The sequence below is a fragment of the Equus caballus genome, chromosome 8 (genome assembly GCF_041296265.1).
Source record: "Equus caballus isolate H_3958 breed thoroughbred chromosome 8, TB-T2T, whole genome shotgun sequence".
Classification (NCBI taxonomy): Eukaryota; Metazoa; Chordata; class Mammalia; order Perissodactyla; family Equidae; genus Equus; species Equus caballus.
The window spans coordinates 26,981,183-27,005,816 of record NC_091691.1 but is presented as its reverse complement, the minus strand read 5'-3'; the positions used below and the strand labels follow the sequence as shown (position 1 = coordinate 27,005,816).

Sequence of the window (24,634 nt, the reverse complement as noted above, 5' to 3'; positions counted from 1 at the left end):
CAGAGATTATCTGCATGCACAATACATCCGGGCTCTGAAACTCAGAAGTCTGAGAGGTAAGCGCTGGGAGCACCATTTTCAGGATGGGGCTGAGGCTCAGAGATGTCAGGGAGTAACCCAGTGGGGTACCTGACCCCCAGCCGGGGCTCTGTCCACCTCCCAGCACCCGGCCAGGCTGCACCTAATCGTCCTCCGCGGGTCAGGCCGGGGCTGGCGCTCTGCCTTCCAGCCCGTGAACGCCAAGTGTCCGGAATCTGTTGATTTATGGTTCTGCTTTGATGCCCGTATTAATCACTGTAACTTTTAATTGAGCTAATACAAGCCTCATATGTTGCTAATTACACAATGCAGATGAAAAACGCTTCCAGATGAACTTAACCGCTCCATCTAATCAGAGAGGCAAGTCGTGTTTTAATTACGAACCAGAGCGGACGGGGAGGCATCTGCACGGCTCAGGGGCTCAGGGGCTCAGGGGCCACAGGCTCCAGCTTGTGAAACACCACAACCACAGCCAGTGGCCACAGCGGCCGTGCAGGGCCCGCGAGGCCGACAGAGGGGGCAGGTGACACCTCCTGTGCTCACGGCCTGTGGGCGACCCAGCTGAGCCCCTTCTGTCCAGACTTCTGTGCGGTCGGCCTGCACCCCCCATTGCAGCCCAGAAAAGCAGCACTGACTCCTTGTCTCAGGAACTAATCACGGCCTGTTATCAGTGACCTTTTCTGGAACATCCTTTAACATCCTGCCAATCTGCCTGCACTCCAGCGCAGAGAGAATCTGGCCACAATAAGAGTAATTTCAAGAGTGATGAAGATAGAAAAGGGTCTGGGCTCTTGCTTTCTTGACAAGACACAAGGGGCCTGCAGGCTGAGGGTTAGAGAAGGAGGCTTTGGGGAGGGGAGGTGCAAGAACGGAGTGTCGGTTTCGCCCCAGAACTCATACACTAAAGCCCCAACCCCCAGTGGATGTCCCGGGAGACAGGCCCTTCTGGAGGTGATTACGGTTAAATGAGGTCCTAAGAGTGGGGCCCTCATACAATGGGACTGGCGTCCCTATAAGAAGAGACTCGAGGGCTCCCTCTCTCTCTCCTCCGTGAGGAACAGAGGGAAGGCGGCCGTCTGCAAGCCAGGAAGAGAGTCCTCGCCAGACACCAAACCTTCATCTCAGACTCCCGGCCGCCAGAACTGTGAAAAGTAAATGTCTAGAGTTTAAACCCCCATCGTGGTATTTTGTCCCGGCAGCCCGAGCTGACTGAGACAGCAGGCGGGTGGCATCAGGGCTTCCAGGGAAGTCCAAGTTCAGAGATCAAAGAGGTCAGAGGTCAAAGAGAGGTTCTTAAGGGGCAATGGACAAAGGTGGCTGTGGTAGGCAGGATAATGGCCTCTCCCCACAGATGTCCACATCCTAATCCTGGGACCCTTGACTGAGACCTTACACGGCAAAAGAGACTTGCAGCTGTGATGAGGTTCAACATCTTGAGATGGGGAGATTCTCCATCATCCAGACGGCCCAGGGTGATCACGGCGTCCTTTCAGGGGGAGGCGGGAGGGTCAGAGTCAGAGAGAGAAGATGTGAGGAGGGAAGCGGAGGTCAGGGAAGAAAGACACACTCTGTGGCTGCCTTTGAGGGTGGAGGAAAGAGCCACGAGCCCAGGAATGGGAGTCCACTAGAAGGGGGAAAAGGAAGGAACCGGGCGGGCAGGCAGGGTTGGGGGGACTCCCCGAGAGATTCCCCCGGAGCCTGGGGAAGGCACACAGCCCCACCCACGCCCTGACGGCAGCCCACTGGGGACTGCCGACCTCGAGAACTGTGAGATGACACCTGTGTGGCGCTCTGAGCCACTGTGTGTGCACACTAGGGGCAGCAGCAACAGAAACGAGCGCAGCGGCAGACGCCGCCTCCTCATGTCCACACGGCTCCTGGCGGGAAAGAGAGTCCGCCCCTCAGGGTGGCTCGAATGGAGAGATTTCAGGGAAGGTCTATTTGCAGAAGTGGGCAGGACAGGGCACTGAGACACTAGCGAGGGTGGGAGGCTGTGACTTCCCCGGGGCTCAAGGGACAAGGAGAGAGCAGGGTCCTGAGCCCAGTGGGAGCCGCGTCTGGGAGGCGAGGCTCCCCCCGGAACAGAAGGAGATGAAGCCCCTGCAGAAATGTGGGGACACGGCAAGAGGAGCAGGGAAGACATCCTCCAGCCCCTCCCATTCCTGGCCGGTGGGCCTCCAGGCTGACCTCTTGTTGGCCAAATCAAAAGGAAGTGGAAGGAGGGGCTGGCCCCGTGGCCGAGTGGTTAAGTTCGTGCACTCCTCTGCGGGCGGCCCAGTGTTTCGTTGGTTCGAATCCTGGGCGCGGACATGGCACTGCTCATCAAGCCACGCTGAGGCAGCATCCCACATGCCACAACTAGAAGGAACCACAACGAAGAATATACAACTATGTACCGGGGGGCTTTGGGGAGAAAAAGGAAAAAATAAAATCTTTAAAAAAAAAAAAAAAAAGGAAGTGGAAGGACAAAGGGGTCCCAGTGAGGCAGCCTGGGGGCCAGCTTCCCAGGCAGCGAAGGGTGGAGGGCAACTGAGAAATAGGCAGCACGGCCTCTCTGAAGCACCATAAGCTCTCTTTAGCTCTTTTAAGCCTGACTCCTGGAGCGGGCAACTGTGGCTTTGATCTGCCCAGCAACCACTGCCCCTTCCTTTTGTGACCATGCCCCTGTTTTCCTTTGCAGGACTCACCTCCACTCTCTGTCCAAGTGGTGCAGGTAGAGCGATTCCACCCCCTCCCTGGCTCCAGGAGAAGGCACATGACCCAGGCCTGGCCAATCAGAGTCACAGCAGTTGGTTCAAGGATTGTCACATGACCCAATCCTAGCCAATGAGAGTCAGAATTGGCTTTTGCTGGAACCATCAGAAAAGAGAAGTTCATTTCCCTGCTACAGTTGCTAAGCTGGTAGGATGAAAGACCTACACAGTGGCCATCTTTGAGAAGAGCCTGCCCAAAATTGGAACCACCAGAGAAGAAACTAGTGCTGAGAGACAGAGAGACCGAGTCCTGATGACATTAGTTGAGGTCTGGATCAAGCCATACCTGAAGCCTGTGCAAGACTTTCCAGTTACATAAATAAAATAAAATAAAATAAAAAATTGTCTTTTGGTTATGCCAGTTTGACTTTGGTTTCTGTCACCTGCACCTGAAATAACCCTAACACACCTCTTCCTGAAGCTAACCCTGATGGCTCCTGCTGCCCATTTGCACCTCCACAGTAACACCCTCTGCAATGTATTCTCATTGTCTACCTAACCGTCTCCCCAACAGACCGAGGGCTCATTGACGGAAGGGGTGTTGTCTTTCCGTCCCCAGCACTGAATTACACTGCCAGCCACAGAGTGAGCATCAGTAAATACTTAGATGACTGGATAGGTGGATGGATGGACGTATGAGTTATTCTAAAGGCAGATTTGGCAGCAGCCGAGCCTCTGACATTTTCAGAAAGTAGATTCTAGCCTAGCATTGTCCACCAAGAACCCCTCCAGGTGCCAGGAAAACAGTGGGGAACAAGGTGATTCTCTCTTCTCCTGGAGATCACATTCAAGTCTCGAGTCAGGGAATTCAGATCATATACAAGGAAATCATCCATGGAGGCAACAAAGGGAGATTCCTTTAGACAGCAGTAAGTGCTACACAGAAAAATCAAACAGGGTGCTTATTTATAGAGAATGCCCAGGCCAGAGAAGGACCTCTGGACGAGACACCAAAGGGTGACCAGTTAGAAGCCACTTGACTGAAAATAAGAGTCTTTTGGCGGGCTCAGAATGCCAGCTCCCACCCACCCTCCAAGACAGGGGTCAGAGGCAGGTCCAATGGGTGGCAAGTTGGTTTCCCATTAGAATCACATATGGAGCTTTAAAAAGTGCCAGGTGTACCCAAAAGAAGTGAACACAGATGGTCAGACAACTCCTTGGCCACACATCTTCACAGCAGCACTGTCACAAAAGGTGGAAACAGCCCGAGTGTCCACGCACAGATGAAGGGGCAAACAGGACGAGGTCCATCCACACACTGGAATAGTATCAACCAGAAAAAGGGAATGGCGGGGCCGGCCCCGTGGCCGAGTGGTTAAGTTCACGTGTTCCGCTTCGGCGGCCCAGGGTTTCGCCAGTTCGGATCCTGGGTGCAGACATGGCACTGCTCATCAGGTCATACTGAGGTGGCCTCCCATGTGTCACAACCAGAAGGACCACAACTAAAATATGCAACTATGTACTGGGGGGATTTGGGGAGAAAAAGCAGGGAAAAAAAAAAAGAAGAAGATTGGCAACAGTTGTTAGCTCAGGTACCAATCTTAAAAAAAAGGGGGGATGGAGCCTTGATACATGGCATAATGTGGACGGACCTCAGAAACGTGATGCTGAGGCGAAGAAGCCAGACACAGAAGGCCGCGTACTGTGTGATCCCGTTGATACGAAGTGTCCAGGACAGGCACATCCACAGAGACGGGGGGAGGTGCTGGGGGAGGAGGCACGGGGAGAGACTGCTTAACGGGTCTGGGGTTTCCTTTGGGGCCGATGAGAATGTTCTGGAACTACACAGCCACGATGGTGGCACAACATTGTGTATGCACTAAAAACCACTAAATCGTGCACTTTAAAGTTGCTGGTTTTACATTATGTGAATTTCACCTCAATTTTAAGAAAAATAGTGGAGCCAGCTAGTTAGGACCTGTTGCCAATAAGTTACCTAGTCCCTTATTTTACATTTCGACTTTAGCTCACACATAAAGGATTGAAGCATTAAACAGAATCCTAAATATGTGAAAGAGCAGAAAAAGAGAAAGTACCCAGTCCACGTGCACAGACCCAGGGCCCCGGGTGTGGAAGCCCGCCCTCCCTTCTGGTCGTCCAAACGGGCAGCAGAACAGAGCTGCCCTGGGTAACGATGGTGAACCCACCATCCAAAACAAACAAAGTCAGCCAAAACTGAGGCCCCAAGCTAGAGCAGCCAGCCCCATGTTTGTCGGGGGCAGATTAAGAAGCGCCAGGGGTGGGGGCGGGGGAGTAGCTGAAATCCCTATGGAGAGAAGAATGGCAATGAAATCCGCGGATCCTGTTTCCTGTTGAAACAAACAAGCGATCTGCAGGTTCATTTGTGTCTTCCCTACAGGCCATCACTGCCATCGGGGGATGGAGCAGCCACCTTTCACAAAGGCGGTCAGACCCCAGGGTGCTCTGCCCGCAGGAGCCGGTGGGCTCAGACCCCAGCGGAGGTGGGTAAAGGAGGGGTCAGGGGCGGCTAGCATACAGAGAGAGAGCGCACCCCTCACTCACCCCCGCCAGCAAGAAGCCAGGACAAGACACTTGTTATACTTGGTGACAGGGGAGGCCAGGCCAAGCACTCAGCAGGTGGACCAAGGGGGGCGGCTGGAAGGGAGGGCGAACGGCGGGGTGGGGGCTGCCGGGACGTGCCTGCCGCCCTCCTCCCATTGTCTGGACCCTCTGGTCTCACATCCTGACCCTCACTGAGTTCCCCACCAGGGCTCAGCCTCCCGCCACCCGACCCATGTGCTGCCCTGGAGACAGCTCAGCACCCCTGACAGAGGGACCCGGCCTGCGGGGGGCAGCCTCGCTCAGGGGGCTGTGCTCAGGGCAGTGTGCAGAGTTTGTGGCTGACTTTGGGGAGCAGCAGAGGAGGGGAAGACAACGTGGTGGAGAGCTGGTTGGGGGGCATATATTTGGGGCAGGAGGCAGTTTAATTCTCAATGCCAGAGCCATCAATCCAGCTGTGCACTTGACACCTCCACTCGGAGCGAGCATCGCACATCAGACGTGCCCCGTGCCCGGCCGGCTGGCGCAAATCAGTTCTTCCAAGAGCTCAGGCCGAAACCCTGACCCCTCCCTTCCCCCCATCTCCGCTGCCACCCGAGTCCAAGGCCCCATCCTTGCTGTGGCCTCCTCCCTGGTCGCCCGCCTTCCACCCTGAACCCCCACCCTACCCCGCCCTGCACCAGTCCATCTTCTACCCCACAACAGAGTGAAGCTTTTAAAACAGGACTTGGTCCAGGTCACTTGGCTGCTCAAACCCCCCAGTGCATCCCCATTCTACTCGGGGTAAAAGTCGAAAGGGCTAGAATGGCCCACTGAGTCCTCTGTGAACTGGCCTCATCACCAATCTGATCTCCTCTGCCCTGTGGACCCTCTGGCCACACCGGCCTCTTTGCTGTTCCAATAACACACCTGCAGCCCCCACCTCAGGGCCTTTGCATCACTGCGCCCACAGCCTGGAGCATCCTTCCCCTCAGAAAGCCACACCATTTGCCCCTTCATGTTCCTGGGACCTCTGCTCACACATTAGCTTCTCAGCCAGCTCTCCTCTGACCACAAGCACCCCCTGGACAATGGCCACCCCAACCCAGGACTCACCAACCCCTCCCTGCCTCATGTTACCCCTCAGCACTCATTCCCCACTAGAATCTCCCCCCGCCCAGAGAGCTGGCCTTTCTGTCTGCCTCGTTCACTGAAATGGCCCCAGAGTCTAGACCCGTGCACGACACAGAGAGCAGATGCTCACTACGTTGATATCTGTTGAATGACTGAATGACCAAACAAACGAGCAGGTTCAGGCGAGATTCACAAGAGAGTCAGGAAAGACACTCACGCAACTGAGAGCAGTTACCTCAGCGGAGGGAGAGGAGGACTCAGGACCAGGGGCTGTTTCCTTCTCTGCTGAGAGAGAATAGACATGGACAAGTTGTATCATCACATTTTCTTAAATAAAATCAAGAGCAGTGGAATTCCGTAGTATAAAATAGAAAAAAAACTCGTGGAGCAAAGGCGAGCCGCCACATAAAGCAGAGGCTGTCTGCGTCACCAGACTCAGCCTCAGCTCCACCGAGCGGTTCAGGCCAATGACCAGCGGCGCTGAGGAACAAGGGACAAGTGTCTGCAGGCTCCCAGGCGTGACTAGCCCCACAGCAGCCGGGAGAGGGATGCAGGGAGGAGACGGGTGGTCCTCGCTCCTGGCCCTGCTCTCAGACCCCAGAACAGAGCCAGCTAAGCAACCCCTCCCCAAGGCCCCCGCAGCACAGGAAACGGGGGGGCAGAAACAGGGCGGCCCCCGCCCCCAGGACAGCGCTGTCCCAGTGACCGGCCACTCTCCTGCCATGCCAGCACCTGCTGTCCGGGGCCAGGACAAAGGAGCCCAGCTGGTCACTGGGCCACCCCCGGGGCAGGCAGTCCGAGAGCCTGTGCCCCACTTCGAGAGGGCGGGCTGCGTGGGGCTGGCCAGGGTCCACAGGCCCTGCATTCAGCTAGAGAGGGATGCTCATTCGGGCTGCCCTGCACGGAGGCCCTCACGTGCCATTTCTCCTCTTTCCTCTCCAAGCCTCTCACCACCACCCGCCGGCCCCCACTTCCCAGGCAGGGGCCACTCGGAGCACAGACCCTTCTCCTCAGTCAGGGAGCTCCCTTTCCGAGTCAAATCGATTTTCCAAACATAATTTGCCTCATGTAAATCGCTGCCCCATGCCCTGAATTAATTCAGAGGGGGCTCCTAGGAGAGTGGTGATGGTGACGGAAGGAAGGGTCAATGCGAGGACTTGGGGCGGCAGCTGGGACAGCCCTGAGCCTTGCAGCCCAGACACAAAGCTGAAAGCCGGCTTCATGGAACCCAGGGGAGGAAGCCCTGTTTACAGCTGGGCTGCAGAAGGGCCTTTTTTCTTGCAACGCTCAGAAAGAAACAGCCCCCTGCTAAAGACCCTGCACGGCTCCCCACTGCTCTTAGATAAAATCTAAATTCCTTTTGCACGCCACAGAACACGAGTCAGCCGCAAAAAGGAATGAAGCACTGACAGCTGCTACAACGTGGATGACCCCTGAGAACACGATGCTGAGTGAGAGAAGCCACACAAAAGGCCACACAGCATCTGATTCCGTTGATGTGAAATGTCCAGAACAGGCAAAGCCACAGAGACAGAAGGCAGCTCAGTGGTGGCCAGGCGCCCTGGGGCAGGAAGGAACGGGGAGCGACTGCTACTGGGAACCGGGTTTCCTCTGGGGTGACGAGAATGTTCTGGATCCGGACAGAGGTGGTGGGAGCACAGCATTGTGAATGCACTAAATGCCACTGAATTATTCACTTTAAATGGTTAATTTGTTTGTGAACCTCACCTCAATAAATTATTTTTTCAATCCAAATTCTTTCCCTTCGTCTACAGGGCTCTGCCTGACCTGAGCCCTGTCCACCTCTCCAGCGACATCGAAGGTCACCTCAGCCCAGTCACAGCTTAACCAAAACTGGTTACACTGGACATCCCAGGGCAGTTCTCAAGGAGATCTGAGTTCCAACCCTGACTCGGCACGATCCACATACCTCAGTTTCCCCAGCTGTGAAAGGAAGGAGTTGGGTTAGCTGATGAGTGGGAGATGCACATTCAAGTGTCCAGAGCCACACTGTCCAGTCCTTTAGCCAGTGGCCACGTGTGCTGTTCAAACTTAAATTTAAATATCTGTGAGTTAAAATGAAATGGGATTACAGATTCAGTTCCTTGGATGTCCCGGCCGCATGAAGTGCAGCAGCAACCTGTGGCTAGTGGCCACCATACTGGACAGCACAGAGAACATTCCATCATCACAGAAAGTTCTCCTGGACAGTGCTGGTCCGGAGGGCTCGGACAGGCAACTGGACGCCTTCTAGATGGAACATGAGCTCCTCGACAGCAGGGCCCATGTCCCCAGCACCTAAGCCTGGCACATAGTAGGTGCTCAACTAAATATCTGATGAAGGAATTGGAGAAAGTGCCACTGTGGCCAATCGTTGCTCTCTGGGACTCAGGGCCACCAGCCTGCGGCTCTTCGAGAGAAGCCAAAAATCCAGATTTTAATCCTAAATCTTCCAGCTCTTCAGTATTGGTTCAAAACTTGTTAAAGCACTAGGTGAGCCAAACAGATCTACCCCAGGGCTGTGTGTGACCATGAGCCGCCGGCTGACAACCACCGGATTCGGAGGTTGCAGAGTTCCTTCCACAGATGCAGCAGGCAGAGCGGCTCGTGGAACCCAGCACAGACCGACACGCGGGTCACCAGGTCTCTGAAACCTCCTGTCCCCTCCCCAGGAGCCTCTGGAAGCAGCACAGGAGGATGGAGCCAATTACCTTTTTCCCCCTTTTAACTATGCGCTCAGCACAGAAACAACGTGCCCGAGCCCCAGGTGAAATTAATATTCTAATTCACATCTCTCACATTGATGAAGCAGCCGCTCCACCGTCCTGGAATGCTGACAGCTCGAGACGAATCCCTTTTAAAGAAGTGAGGGAGCGAATGAATACAGAGCTGGGGAAGCCGGGCGCTCTGGGGAGGGAATACCTGCGTAACAGCCACCGCCAGGGTAAGATGCAAGGTCATCGGGGCCGTGGCTAGTGGCCTCGTGGCATAGGACCCCACACCAAGCCTGCCATCCGGAGTTAGGCCAAAGACTGCGAGGGGGCACGTTTCAATCACAGAATCCCAGGCACATCACCAGAAAAGGCCCCGGGGCATCGGGGCCGCTGGGGAAGGCCGGTGGGACATCATGACTGCAGGGAACAGGAAGAGGAAAGTGGACCAGGTCCACGGGACCACCGCCTCCCAGCCGGGGGGTCAGGCAGTTCCACATTGCATCCCACCCCTCACAGCCTTGCTGACAGATCCAGGAGCCAAGAGTGCCTTCTCCACCCCACCCCCCTCACTGGGCACACTCACCATTGGTGTTTCAGGTGATTCACAAATGGACCTCGCTGAGGCCCCTGCCTGCAGCCACCTCTCTCCAAGGCCCCCGTGACTGGCTTTCAAATAGGTCCGCAAATCCTCTGACACGCCCCTGATCAGGGAGGGGAGTCAAACCGGCCTCCTTGATTATGGGTGGGCCTCAGTGAATAAAATGCCCTGGAGGTGACCCTCAGTGACTTCTGAATGCATCCATGAAAAGCATTTTAAAATGACTCTGTGGAGAAAACATATATTTTCCATACACTGGCATCCGATAGGAGATCATAAGTTCCGGGTACGCAGTAAAATTCTACTAATCCTAGAAAAAAATTATAAAATCCTCTCACTAAAAAGAAATAGGTTGGCATCAGTAAATGTTTGTAGATGGCAGGGTTGTCATAGAAGTAATTGATTAAAATCTAAAATGTGAAAGGAATTGGCCAAGTGCTCCCTCGGATCATTTCTGTCGCTTGTGACTTGTCGTTGCTGGCGGGGGGTGACCCACCCCAGGCTGTGAGATGCACGCGGTCATCTGCGATGTCTGCACGCCGCTCCGTGCTGCCTCTAGGCGGCAGCATCAACGATGCTTTCGTCTGACATCCAGCCTTCCAACCACAAGCCAGGTGCGCAAGACTGAGATCATTTCTGAAACGCTTTTCATTGGCAGACGGAGGATGGGGGACAAGGAAGAACCTCCGACACCAGTAATTACTGGCAGATGGCGCCTACTGCGTCTGACAACATTCTGGGGACTGCAAGGAAAGCAAGGAAGGGGGATAAAAAAAATCACACAGCTCTGCCCTCCAGGAGCTCAGTCGGCGGGGGAGGTAAGGCACGTGCACATTTTCCAGATTTGAGTCAAGCACATGGAATGTGAAAGGCTTTCCAAGGAGGGGCGGTCACTTCCAGGCGGGGGAGTCTCAGACGCCTTCACCGGACTTCATCAGGACTCCTGAGGTGGCAAGTGACAGAAACCCAACTCAAAGTAGCTTAAGAAAAAAAATGGATTGGGTTATGAACAGGGGAAGTTCAAGATCAAGCTCCTATTAGAAACAGCTACTCTTGGATACTCCAGTGTGGTCACCAGGAAGCTCTCCCCTGCTCCATCTCTTGGCTGTTTTTCCTCCAGGCTGATTCATTCTCACGTGCTCCAGAATGGCAGGCAGCTCCCAGGATGGCCTCTGATACTCCCAAAGCTGCGTGGTCCTCTCCCCTTGAGTAAATTCCTTCTGACCTATCTACCACCTCAGAGTTGAAGGGAGGTCACTTCTGTGATTGGTCACTAGAGATGGTCACTTACTGCTCTGAGGAAGCAACCTGCCATATGGAGAGAGCCGCACGGCAAGGAACTGAGCCCCTTGGTCCAAGAGCCCATGAAAGCGGAATCCTGCCAGCAACCACATGAACACAGAAGCACATCCTTTCCCAGTCAGGCTCTCAGATGAGAGCCCAGCTCTGGCTAACATCTTGGATGCAGCCTTGTGAGACATCCGGGAGCAGAAGCTGACCCGTGTCCAGCTCACACCCTGACCCATAATAAAGGTGTGCTGTTGTGAGCCATCAGTGTGTGGAAACTTGTTACACAGCAATGATAACGCATACATCCAGGCTCACATCCTACCAGCTTAGCAAGTGCAACAGAAAAGGAGGGCCTCCTCCCCAACGTGGCAACGAACGCCCCAGGGCTGCCTCTCATTGGCCCAGCTTGGGTCATGTGCCCAGGCTGATCCAATCCTTGAGGTCTGGGAGATGAGAAGCTCTGATTGGTCAGGCACAAGCCAGGAGCCCACCCATGGAGGAGGAGAGAGTCAGCAATACCCAGACCACGTGGTCTCTCAGCCGGGAGCTGTGGTTCCCAAAAGAACACGAGGGTGTTATTCTCAGAGGAAGGAAAAACAGCAAACTATCACTATCATACGACAGAATTTGGATATAAAGTAGTGTATGAACAGAGATGAAAAAGCCCACAAAAACGCACCCCAGGGCACATAGTGGGTGTCCAATTAAACACTCAACAAACGGAGAAGAGGATTAAAGCAGCACAAACATGTATTAAAGACCCAAGTGAATTCGAGCTGTGTGTTGAATCCTTACACAACACCTCCCTCAACCCTGACAACATCCCAAGGAGTAGGAGGAGCTCTCCCATTTCACAAATGAGAAGCCTATGGCACAGAGAGGCCAAGTAACTCACCCGAGGTCACAGAGCCAGCAAGCGACGGGGCTGGGATTCGAACCCTGGCAGTCTGCTGTCTGAGTTCATGCCCTTCATTTTAATGATGTATTTGAAAGAGTTAGAGAGAGGAAAGCAGCTGGGAGAGGAGCAAACAGCATATAATTAGGCGGCAAGAGAGAGAAAGCTGACAGTAAGTGCTACAGAAGCTCATCCCTCACGCAACTCTCACCCAAAACTTTCACAAAGCAAACTGAGGGATGAGAGGACGGCGGCTCAGAAAGCAGTTCCGGCCCCTTCCCCTCACACCGTCTCTACGCTGCAGAGAGACAGAAGCAGCATTTAGTTGCCCTGACAAAACGATCCAAGATGACAGGCAAAATGATCAAGCAGGAAAATGAGGCCACCTGGGAGCCTGTGCGAATGAAGCTGGTGGAGGAGCAAGACCGACACCCCCACCCCAGCACCTTTCCTCCTGAAATATGCAGATCCTCTGAACAGCTCTGCCTGTGGATTTCAGAGAAAAACACTTAAACTGGGCTGAGCGTGGGGTTGGGGGGTGGAGGGAGGAAAAAAAATATCACAAGGAAATAAAAATTTCATGCTAAATTCATGGTGCTTCCAGACAGCCTTTTGCATTAGAAGCAAATGTGTTTAAGTGAGACAGGGGCACAGACTGGAGAAGCGGAGGATGGCCCGTTTCTAAGAGCGAAGCCCCCAGAATCTGGAGAAATGCCAGGAGTCGATGGGCTGGCATCGCAGCCCTTTGGGGATCGTCCACAGCTGGAGCCACTGGGAATGGACGCTCGGGGAGCCGCCACAGGTCCTCGCCTCCCGCATCACCCCCGCGTCTCTGCTAACTCCACCTCCTCAGGCGTCAGCTCTTTCATCTGCTGTCCCTTGGTCACACCCTGGCTTTCCTCAAATGTCTGGAGATCCTGCCTGTGCGCTGATCTCTGTGCAGTGTCCCTGGTGGGTGGGATGGACATTGGCAAATCCTTCTGAAGCCCTTTCCTATGTCCAGGGAATCCTGCACCTTATGAGGCCATGAAAAATCACTAAATACACCTTGATGTTTCCATGCCATGGAACACTAGGCAGCAATTCAAAAAATGAAATAGTTCTGCTTGAAATCCACAATTCAAAGAGACTTATGCACCCCTATGTTCACTGCAGCATTATTCACAATGGCCAAGACGTGGAAGCAACCCTAGTGCCCGACTGATGAATGGATAAAGAAGATGTGGTATACACACACACACACACACACACACACACACACACACACACACACAATGGAATACTACTCAGCCATGAAAAAGACAAAATCATCCCATTCGCAACAACGTGGATGGACCTTGAGGGTATTACGTTAAGTGAAATAAGCCAGACAGAGAAAGACAAATACTGCATGATTTCACTCATATGTGGAAGATAAACACATGGACAAAGAGAACAGATAAATGGTTACCGGGGGGAAGGGGGTGGATGGTGGGCACAAGGGGTGAAGGGGCACATTTATATAATAACTGACAAATAATAATGTACAACTGAAATTTCACAATGTTATAAACTATTATGACCTCAATAAAAAAATGAAATAGTTCTGTATGTACATGGATATTGGAGACGAGACAAGATGTATATGTATTAAGAATAAATTTAAAACTTTATGTTATATTATGTACATATTTCCTACAGGGAAAAATACACGGCAAACTGATAAGAGTGGTCACCTTTTGGAAGGATATGAAATTGTTCAAAAGGGACTTCAGACTTACCGCTAATGTTTTATAAACCATATTTGTATCTTTGACAGATAGTGTTATGCATTCACCAAACTTCTTTCTTTCTCCTCCTGGCAGCCAGAAAAACATGTCCCCACGCCCCACCCTAGAAGAAAGAATAAAATCACAGCCATGCTCACACACGCTAAGACAAGAGTGTGACGAGAGAAGATCCTGACGGCTCACATCTTCTCCGCAGATGCTGAGCTGTCCCTGCTTAGGCATTTGTCACAGCTACGACATACCCCCCGGGAACCACTCTCTCCCTCTTCCACAGGAGCACAACTCAATTTTTAGCAACCTAAAATAAAGACTGCACTTCCCCGACTCTCTTGCAGCTAGATGTGGCCTTGTGACTTAGTCACAGCCAATGGGATCTAAGTGGAAGCATCAAGGGACCGCTTCTAGGAACCTTTCGTAAAAGACAATTGCTGCACATCCTTTCTTTGTCTGCACTCCCATCCTGGTGCCTGGAATGGAGATGAAATGGCTGCACCTGTAGCTGCCATCTTAGACCATGAGGACAAAGACCACAACCTTGAAATGGCAGAAGGGAGCAAGAGTCCATAACAGAGCCAGCCTACAGCTCTGGGCTACATGGCTCCAGAATCTGACTTGGGGAAAAAAAGAAACTCCTGCTTTTTAAGCCACCACTATTTTAAGTCTCTGTCACTCACTGATGAACCCATTCTGAACAGACATGCCCATCGCCCCATATCCAGGCTTGCTTTCCCGCAGTGAACCACCAGGCAGCATTCCGCCTGGTCACCCGAGTTCCGTGCACGCAGCCCCAGCTCCAGCAAAGCACAGCAGCGAGTTCAGAGGGCCCCCCAAGGCATCCTCTTCAGCCCCAACAGGCGCCCAGAAACGCTAAGGGAAACGGCCGGGCTCGCTCCTTAGAAACCAGCATTGTAGGGGCTAAAATGCCGCACACGTTCCAGATTCCCTCCACTGCTCCACCCCTTCCCCACGACTCCACCAGCACCGCCCCCTTCATCCCTGCACTGAGGCCAGTAGTCCATCCACAGCTTTTCGACACTAACAAAATAATATAAAAGCATGTGTGTGTGTGCACGCACGTGCACACGCACGCACACACGTTTGAGGAGCAGCCGAGTGGTGGTGAAGAACCACACCACCTGGATTAAAACCCCAGCTGCGCCAACCACTCATTCGCTGCCTAAGCTTGGTTACCCTCTCAGTGCCTCGATTTCCCCTTCTTTCAAGTGGGTGTAACAATAACACCCACACCCCTCCCAGGCTTGTTGGAAGTCTTAGATGAGTTCACGTGTGTAAAGTACCTAGAATTGTGCCTGGTGTGCAGGACGCACTGTATGAACCTCAGCTATTTTATACACACGGGGCTCTGGGTTGGTTGTTTTTATTAAAACAGCACTGGACAATGTAAGTCACCACGAACTCACTCTTCTCACTGGACGAGAAGCCACGGCCATCGCTCCAGGACCACAGACAGGGGTCCAGCATCCTTTCTAACAGCTACCTGGCAGCCCACCGCGTGCAAATGCCACTGTTTAGTCAAGGTCTGCCCTACTACGGGCCGGCAGGTTCTCTCTCTTTCACCACCAGGGAGACACCGTTAGAAATGTTCTTGGACACACGGCCTTACCTGGCGGCGCTTTTATTTCTAGAAAATATAGATTTTCCAGAAATGGCATTGCTGAGTCAAAGCCCAAGTTCTCTTTTCATAGATATTAGCAGATTATATTCCAAATATTCCAAGTTTTCAACCACAGCAGCCCAAATGCGTGTGAAGTTGCTGGACTGGAGTTTCAGAGGTCATGCACACAACAGAGAGGCCCCAGGGGTCCACCAGCAGCCTCAGAGCCCTCAGGAGAGGTGGCAGGGGGAGCGCGGGCCCAGCCCCTGGGGGAGGGGCACCAGAGGTGGCACTCCACAGAGAGAGCTCAGGCTTGGGGGCCGGTTCCCCCACCTTACCGGGTAGGCTGTCACAGTAACTGCTTCTCCCCTCTGGCGGCAGCACCGGATTTTCCTTTGGGGAATCATTCTTCCCTCTCTTTCTGGCAACATGCTCCCAGTTCCAGCTCAGAGATTAGTCTCTGACTTAAGTGTGGCGATCAGACACAGGACTCCACCCCCACAGCCGCAGTCTCTCGTTGAGGGTCAGCACATGACCCAAATTAGTCCAGCAAAAGTCAGTCCTGAGGTCCCTGCTGGGACAATTAGGAAAGGGACATTCAATTTCTGCTGGTCAGAGGAAAGCCTGGAGCTGACTGTGGCCAGTTTTGCCATCAGGTGGAGAACACCTGTCTGAGAATTAGGTGGCAAAGGGGAAAGAGAACCAAGAGACAAAGGGAGACAGCAGAAGCTCTCATTAGGAGTGTTAAGCCCCTGGATCCAGCTATGCCTGAAGCTATTTCCCCCCTGAACTTCCCAGCTCCAGAGACCAGTAAGTTCTCAATTTTTTCCCTTGCAACTATAAGAATCCAGATGAATACAGTGACATACTCTTGCATTTGGCACATTATCTCCAAGAATGCACCCAAAATCTTAGCATTGGAAACTTAAAATATCACAGACCTGGGTGTTACAGATAAACATAGAGAAGGCTATGTTCATCTTTAAAACAACCCAAAAAGAAAAAACCCAAGGTCATAAAAGACACTGATTGATGGGAGTCATTCCGACTATAAAATAACCAACCAGTGGATTTCTTTAACACCAGCTCCCTCCAGCAGCATCCCCTATGAGGGGTCTTCTGAGCTGTGAGCCATCGAGCTTTGCCTGCAGAGTAAAAATATCTCGACACACATGTGCTACTATTTTTAAAATGTTACATAAATGCTACTGTAATTACCAAAACCCACTTGTTCAAAAGCTGTACTGAATTGACAGCAACTTTCAATCAATACGTTTTTCTTTTTCAACCAAGAGATACGAAACCCACAATTCTCACTCAGAGGAGCTGGATGATTTTTTTGACATTGAAGGGGTACTTGTTCTTGACCGCAAAGTACTGTAAACACACATTTACAGAGCGTTCCCTGCTTCACCACCGAAGGCAAATTTTGTCTTTAAAAGGGCCAGATCGTAGGTAATTTATTCAGGCTTTGCAGGCTACACGATCTCTGTCACAACTACTCACCTCTGCCATTGTTGGGAGAAAGCAGCCATAGACAGCATGTAAACAAATAGGTGTGTTGCAATAAAACTTTATTTACGCAAACAAGTGGAAGGCCAAATTTAGTCTGTGGGCCACAGTTTGGTGATGCCCAATTTAAAGGGTGCAGAAAATAACAAGCAACATACCAGGAGCCGCGGCCAGCACAGGGTGGGACGGAATTTACACAACTCTCAAATGCCGTAGCAATTATGGAGAAAATAGAATTTGATTGACACACAACTTTTCACTTACACGTCTGCTAAATAAAGCAACTACACCTGCACCGGCAAACGAAAATCAACCGTGCTAGAATCATTACATCACCAACACAGGAAGAATTTTTTTCTTTTCATATGAGCGGTTCCAGCAAGAAGAACGAACACCAAACTGAGTCTGAGAGACCAGAGTTCAAATCCAACCGCCACCAGCTGTGTTTCCAGGAGCGAACCGTGCAGCGGAGCCCTGCTTGCCTCCGCTGTCCGACACGGTATTAATAACCGCCAAGTGACTGAGCTCTCAGGACATGCCAGGCGCGGCGCTAATAAGCATTTTGCATCTATGGTCTTGTTGGGTCCTCCTAACTCTCTTCTAGTTAACGATGTACTGTCATATCTGTCTCACAGACGCAGAAACGCAGGCTCAGTCACCCCAACCTTCTCGCCGGGGCTGTCGGGAAGAGCACACGCAAGGCAAAAGGGCGAGTCACAGATGTAACTTCTGCTTGTTAATTTCATTGCTAACAAACATTGATTTGGCCCCAATTCCAAGTACAGTGATGAGCATACAGTGGGCACCAATATTTACCGAATGAATCTATCTACTGACAAATCCCGTGGTGCAACTTTCCAACTACATCCCAAATCTCACCACTTCTCACCTCCACAGCTGCCACTCTGGTCCAAGCCACTATCATCACTCGCCTGGACTATTGCAGTAGCCCCTCGTGGGTCTCTGCATGTCTGCTCCTGTGAGTCAGAGTCCAAGCCACAGTCCTTCCCAGGCTCTGGTCCCTGTTGCCTCATCTACTACTGCCCCCTCACTCACTCGCCCAGCCTCGCTTTCTGTCCTTGAACCTGCCAAGCACATTTCCACCTCAGGGCCTTTGCACTGGCTGTTCCCGCTGCTTGGAACACTCTGCCCCAAACCAGCTACCTGGCTCACTCCCTCACCTCCACAGGTCTTTGCTCACAGGTCACCTTCCTGACTCTGCTACTTAAAATTACAAAACGCCCCTCCCCAGGGCGCCCTCTCTGCTCCCCCCGCTTCATGCTTCTCCACAGCACTGACCACCATTCAACAAACGGGGCATTTCAGCCATGGACTTTGTTCAGAATCTGTCTCCCTCCTTCGTAATGCTAACCCCATGAGGACAGAGGCCTTGGCCCGTCTGGTCCCTGCCGTATCGCCAGCTCCAAGAAGAGCACCTGTCACAGCACAGACGCAATGAGCAAAGGCAGGCGTGAAGAATGAAGCGGACTGGGCCAGGCTTCAAGGAAGAAGATCAGCGCCAGAGACTTCAGAGCCCACTGACAGACAGGGAAACTGAGTCTCAGAGAGGTCAAGGAGCTAAGCCAGTCCTGCCAGATCTCCCAAATTCCAGAGAGAAGCAGGAAACCTGAGCACGGACATCTCCCGCTTTTTAAACACCCGCAAACAGCAGGAGGAGGGCCCAGGGCAGCCCGCAGCGTCCACTGGCCTGCAAAAGCTCCGAGTCACCGCCACCCGAGAAACAGCTTTTTTGGCAAAACCACATTTTGCATCCACACCGTGCCCCGCCTCCTCCACTCCCGCGGCCCAGTCTCTCCTTTGGAGCAGACTCTGGGAGAACAGGGTCTCCTCCCGCCTGGCCGCCCCCTCCGGCGGGTTTCCCACAGGCCCTCATCCCTGGCCGGGGTAGCCCCAGCCCCGCTCACCTGGCCCCTCGGCTCGCCCAGAAGAGCCAGCAGCCCGCGGCAGCAGCAGATGGCACGACTACAGAAAGGAAAAGCCCCCGGCCGAGAATGTAAATACTCAACACAACGGAACCCAAGGCGAGAGAACCCGGCACACGAAGGGAGCGGGGGTGGGGTGGGGGGGCATACCGAGAGCCGCCAACCAGGCAGGGCCAGCCCCCACTGCAGGGCTCTGGAAGGGCAGCTGGGACCCTCCGATGGGACCCCCCCCCCCCCCCCAAGCCAGCCCTGGGGCGCCGGCTGCGGCCACAGCGGTGTTTTTCGCGCCAGTCTGCTCCGAGGCATGACGAGCCCTGGCGGGAGGCTCGGAGCACACAGCGGACATTATTTACCAGCCGCCCTTCCTCGGCACTGGGCTCCGGGCCGGGCGCAGCCGTCATGAGTTAGGGCCCCCAACGGGTTCACACCACAAACAGCCGGGCTCTGCAGCGCCGGGCGATGCTAGACTCTCCAGCACCCTCGGCAATAAAATACAGCAAATCCGACTGGACTCCATTGATTTTTTATGTAACTATTTTGCGGCCGAAGCGTCCGGAGAGGGAATTGATGGGTTAAGGAGGCAGGTGTCGGGGAAGGCAGGCCGGCGCCTCGACTGCGGACCGGGCGCTATGGGCGCCAGCGGGCCTTGGAAGTCAACTCCGAAGGGCCTGGGCTTCCTTCCCCGCGTCCCTGGGCAGGGAGCTGGCATCAGGGGTCCACGCTGCCCTGAGTGGGAAGATGCAAAATCAGGCACCTGCGTGGAGAACAAAAGTGACCCCCAGCGACCCTGCTTTCTTTCTCCCCCAGGCGCTGTCACCGCCCGGCATTAAATTACGTTTGTTTGTCCGTTGTCTTATTACTGTCCTGCTCGGCCTGAATGACAGCTCCTCGGATGGGGGATAAGGCTCTTGTGTTCCCTCCTGGGTCCCCGTGCTTAGCGCTGACTCATAGATGTCTGTTGAATGAACAAATGAATGAATGAATGAGCGAGTGACCGGGCATGTCTCTAGCACTTGCTGTGTGCCAGACACCGTGCAAAGAACCTCGCAAGGATCTGCCTTCCTTCTGCCCGGAACAGCCTTCTCTGTGTTAGCTCTTTCGGATGATTTAGGTCTCAGGTGAGATAAATGCCACCTTCTCCAGGAAGTCTTCCTGGATCCCCCGGTCACTCCTCATTGCACTGCCTGGTACTGAATATGAGGAGCATAAACTAGTGTCTGGGACGTTCCCGTTTGGAGAGTTGTTGGTTTCTTGTCTCTCTCTGTCACATGGAGCCTGCCCTAGAATGCAAGCCTCTGAGGGCACAGGCACCTAAGCCTGAGGGCGAGGAAACTGAGGCAAAACTCCAAGACACAGAGGCACCTTAGGGGCAGGAGAGACAGAAGTCAGGAGTTTGCGGAGGAGACCCCACCCTGCCACTGTGTCGTCTTAAGCAGGTCCCTGCCTTGCTCTGAGCCTGGGTGCCCCCGTCTGGAGACTCTTCCGAGCCCCTAAGCTCTCCCGAGGCCATCGCCCAAGAATCCAGTGAAACCCCAGAGTGCGAAGCTGCTGGGCAGGCACCAAGGGTCCTGTCTCCTTGTCTCCACAGCTGCGGCTGCCGCAGCAAAGAGCCAACCACCCAGCGCTTCTCGCTCTCCTCCCGCCCGAGAAACCGCAGGCCGTGCCGGACAGCCCCCCCCTCACACCGTCGGGGCTCCCCACCTTGTATGAGGTCAGCAGGGGGGTTCAGAGCCTGCTGTGGGCTGCACGTCCGCATGCCTCAAAATTCACATGTTGAAGCCGGACCCCCAGGCCTGGTAATAGCAGGCGACAGGGCACAGGGGAGCCCCATGGTGGGATTAGCGCCCTTATAGGAGGCCCGAGGGGGCTCCCTCCCCTCCCGCCACGTGAGGACACAGCGGGAGGAGGGCATCTATGGAGCAGGCAGCGGGCCCTCACAGAATGCGACCCCGCAGGCACCTTGACCCTGGACTTCCCAGTCTCTGGAACTGGGAGAAATAAATGTCTGTGGCTTATAAGCCACCCGGCGTGTGGGATTTCATCATAGCAGCCTGAATGGACTAAGACAGGGCCCGTTTTACACACGGGGAAACTGAGTCTCAGAGAGGTCAGGGGACTAGACCAGATCTCCCAGTTTCTTGAGAGAAGCCAGCAACCTGGCTCATGAGAGTGACATCTCCTGCTTTTTAAACGTTGGCCCTCCACGGGCTTCCACACCAGCTCCATCTCCCAAATCAGCGAGTCCCTCTCTGCCGCTGCACCCCGGGCTCTCGACTGAGGGGGCCGACTTGAGAGGGACCAAAATTCCCCACAACAGGGTTCTCGAAAAAGACCCAACTCTGCCCTCAACTTGAGACACAATTCCTGAACGCCCGGGGCCCAAATTAGTCCCAAAATCCAATAAATTGCCCACGAAACTCAGCGCCCACAAACAGAGACAGTAGAAGTCAAGAGCACTGGCTCTGAGGTGGACACCATGGGTTCCCATCCATGCCCCATCCCTCTGTGGCTGTGTGACGTCGCAGGAGTCACAGCACCTCTCTGGGCCTCAGTTTCCTCATTTGTAAAAGGGGACAAGTACAAGTCCTCACCCCAATGGAGGTGTTGCGGACTCAGTGCAGTCAAATCCGCGTGCAAAGGGCGCGGACACACAGTCAGCTGCACATTGGGCGGATATGGCGTTGCTCCTGATCCTGAGGGCCGCCAAAGTGGAAGAACTGGGGAGAGCAAAGGGAACGCAGGGGAGTCCATCTGCCAAGCCTCGCCCTTTAACGTAATCCTCTAATGCCTTGAGGCACGGAATTTAAAGGATTCCTAGTTGCCTGCAGAGCGGACTCCGACCTGTTTGATTGCTGTGGCTGTCAACCTTAGTTCGCATTAACGGATTTATCAGCTGCAGGGAGACAGCAGAGAGGAAGCGAAGGCCCCCAGCAAAGACAGCACAGGGAAGGGGCTCAATAACCACACACGACCTTGGAATGTAAGTCCGGCTTGTCCGGAAGTCCGTCCACACCAGTCTGTGCACAGACCAGGGCCCGGCCGGACTCCTGACACTGTGTGGCCTCAGGCAAGTTACTTAGCATCTCTGGACCTCAACAGTCTCATCTGTAAACTGTGACCAGTGAGAGGACCACCTGCCAGAGGAGTGAGCATCCCATCCGTGTTCACACAAGGAAAGGCCGGGATGGCGCCTGCGACACAGCCAGCGCCCTCCGAAGAACCTGCTTCCATCACCTCCCACCAGCATCACCAACATCAGGACCATTTGCCGCCTGTCTTTCTGAGTTGATGTTTGCTCTTTTGGCCACACCAAGTGGCTGTCATTCGCACGACCTTGGGCTCCTTACCTGGAGTCCTGTCCCCAAAAGGACCCTACAGTAGAACTCCGTTACCAGAAAGGCCCCTCTTGGAGGGGGAGAAGGTGCTGGGTGAGGAGTTTCTACAAAGGGAGAAAGTGCGTGAGCCAGGAGCCCCGATCTGACACGGGTTCACCACGAGGCCCTGAGCAAGTCCCTGCCCAGGCCTGAGTCTCTGTCCTCCAGCCTGCAGAGGACGCTGTCGGAGGAGACGCTCTAAGACAACTTCTTACTCTACAAGTCCACTCATCCGCTCTGGGGAGAGTTGGTGGTACCACTGCCATCCAAGGATGCTGACTCTGGTGCCAGCGTGATGGGAGCGATGCGTGTGCTGGATCCCACAGCTTCAAAGAGAAATGTACCCTCTCCATCTTCCTTCAATTTTACACCCAAGAAAGAAGAAAGGAGCTACCCAGCCACATACAACCGGGGGTCCCATCCGGGAACAAGGCCCCTGGCAGGGCCCTGCCGGCCCAGAGACCACCCTCCCACGCTTCACGCCAACCAGGGAGGGCTTTCTTTGGCTCCTCGGATCATGGCAACCACCACGCTCACTGTTGGCTCCCAGCATTGCAGCCCATGCAGAAGCCCCACGCCTCCCAAGTTCCGTGCATCCGGGGGGAGGAACGCAATGATTTACTCTGGGAACCTCCACCGAACCGCCATTAAATCACTCAGGGAGGCGACAGCATTTGCATACCACTCCCCGCCACCTCCCAAGGCCACCTCTCAGAAGAGCAACACCACACACAGGCAACCCCCCTCCCAAATCAGTATTGTGGTGAGAAAGAAGTAGACCACATGCCACGCCAAGGTGCCAGGCAGGGCTAGGAGCGCCTCTGCCTTGAAACCAGAGCCCCCGCCCCAGCAGGGTCTGCCTCTCACAAGGTCCCTCTGTTGGGGGCTCTCCACCCACCCCGATTTTATAGACCCGGAGCATAATGGGCGGACAAAGCAAGGCGCGTCCATCTTCCCCAGCAGGGCTGTAAGAGCGCCGCCAATTTGCAAAGGCACAGCGTGCACAAAAGTGCCTTGAATAATGGGGGCCCCCTAGTCGCTAAGCTAGGGGATTTGTGCTGACTCTTACCAAGCACAGTTCCATATGTTTAAGTGCTTGCAAGGCTGGAAGAAGTACACCCACCACACTCTCTACCATGGCAGCTACCCACGCAGGAGGGGGGAGGGGGCACCGGCAGACAGAGCCCGGGGGTGATGCGCCAGCCAGCGCCTCCTTCTTGCCTCTGAACTTCCAGCTCCTCTCCCAGAGCCTCAGCCAAATGTGGCCGGTGAACCACGCCAGAAATTATCCAGAAAATCCAGCCAGCTCAGAAGGCAGCTCGAATTATTTCCTCCGAACCTTTCAACCAACGGTAGGCAGCTAACTATCTTTGAGGAATCTCAGCCTTGTTTTTTTCCCCAGCTCTCCTAACTGGTGCTAAATATAGAGGTATCAAACTGTCTGTCTTTATGTCCCTGGGGGGGGACCAGTGAAAGACTCGCATGTGCTTCCAAGGACCCAGCCACGCACCGGGGCTCTGCCCTAGCCACCTCTGCAGAACGAGCTGCCTGGTGGACACTCCAGGAGAGCAGAGGCAGCAGGGCCAGGAGCCGGCCAGCAGCAGGTTTCCGGGCTGGCACACCTTCCCTCCCAGACCCCAGGCTCCCCAAGCAGGCACACACTCCTCCATGGCTGGGGGAGGGGCAGGGGCCACCCCGTTCTCTTACACAGCATCAGACAAGCAGATCCCCGGGAGACTTCCCATATCCGCTCACGAAGACAGCCAGGTGATGCTGGCCCCGCGCAGAAACAAAATAGAGGCAAAACCCCAATTTCCAAGTCCGAGGGACTGTGCGCTTTGGGGAACAGGCCCCAGGGCTTCAGCTCAAAGGAAACAGCCTCAACCCCGGCAACAGCCGCTCTATGTGCCACAGAGGAACGCTGAGAGCAGACCCCCTCACCACAGCTGCGCATCAGCCAAGCAGACTGAAGACACGACCACATCAAGCCCAAGGCCAATGTCTGGATTGGGCCAAAGCCGAATGCCGACAGACATCTCTGACAGAAGGTGCTCTCCAAGCCGAAGCTTTTATTAAATATTTTGGATCACCTAAGGGCATCTCAAAGGAAGGCGATATTTACTTTCCCCCACGCAAATGCATCAGGCACTGAGTCGGTACGCGAGGTTTGCTCCTAACCACAACCTTCCCAAGACAGTTACAGCCGAAAAGTTGAAGTTGTATTTTGCTACTGTATTCTGCACGGTTTGTTTGTTAAGAAAATGAGAAGAAATTTTCCGAAGCAAAGGCTAACCTGCCCCCAAATTACAGGTCCTAGTTTCAAAGGCTTGGAGAACCCAGCTCTCCAAACGCACATGACTGTTGCCCCTGACTGTTCCTGGTTCGCTGAGCCTTTAGGATTTTCTCCACTGCTTGGGGTGGGGGGAGGGGAGGAGGTGGCATTTTAGGATAAGCTTCCTCTGGAACCAACATGTAGCCACACCAAGGTGGTAGGAAGCT

At 53.9% G+C, this 24,634-nt stretch overlaps 1 protein-coding gene across 1 annotated transcript in view; it reads right to left on the bottom strand.

Moving 5' to 3' along the window:
- Positions 1-24,634, bottom strand: part of TMEM132B (transmembrane protein 132B) — a 354,765-nt gene that overhangs the window by 329,004 nt on the left and 1,127 nt on the right. The gene's annotated exons all lie outside the window — the stretch shown is intronic.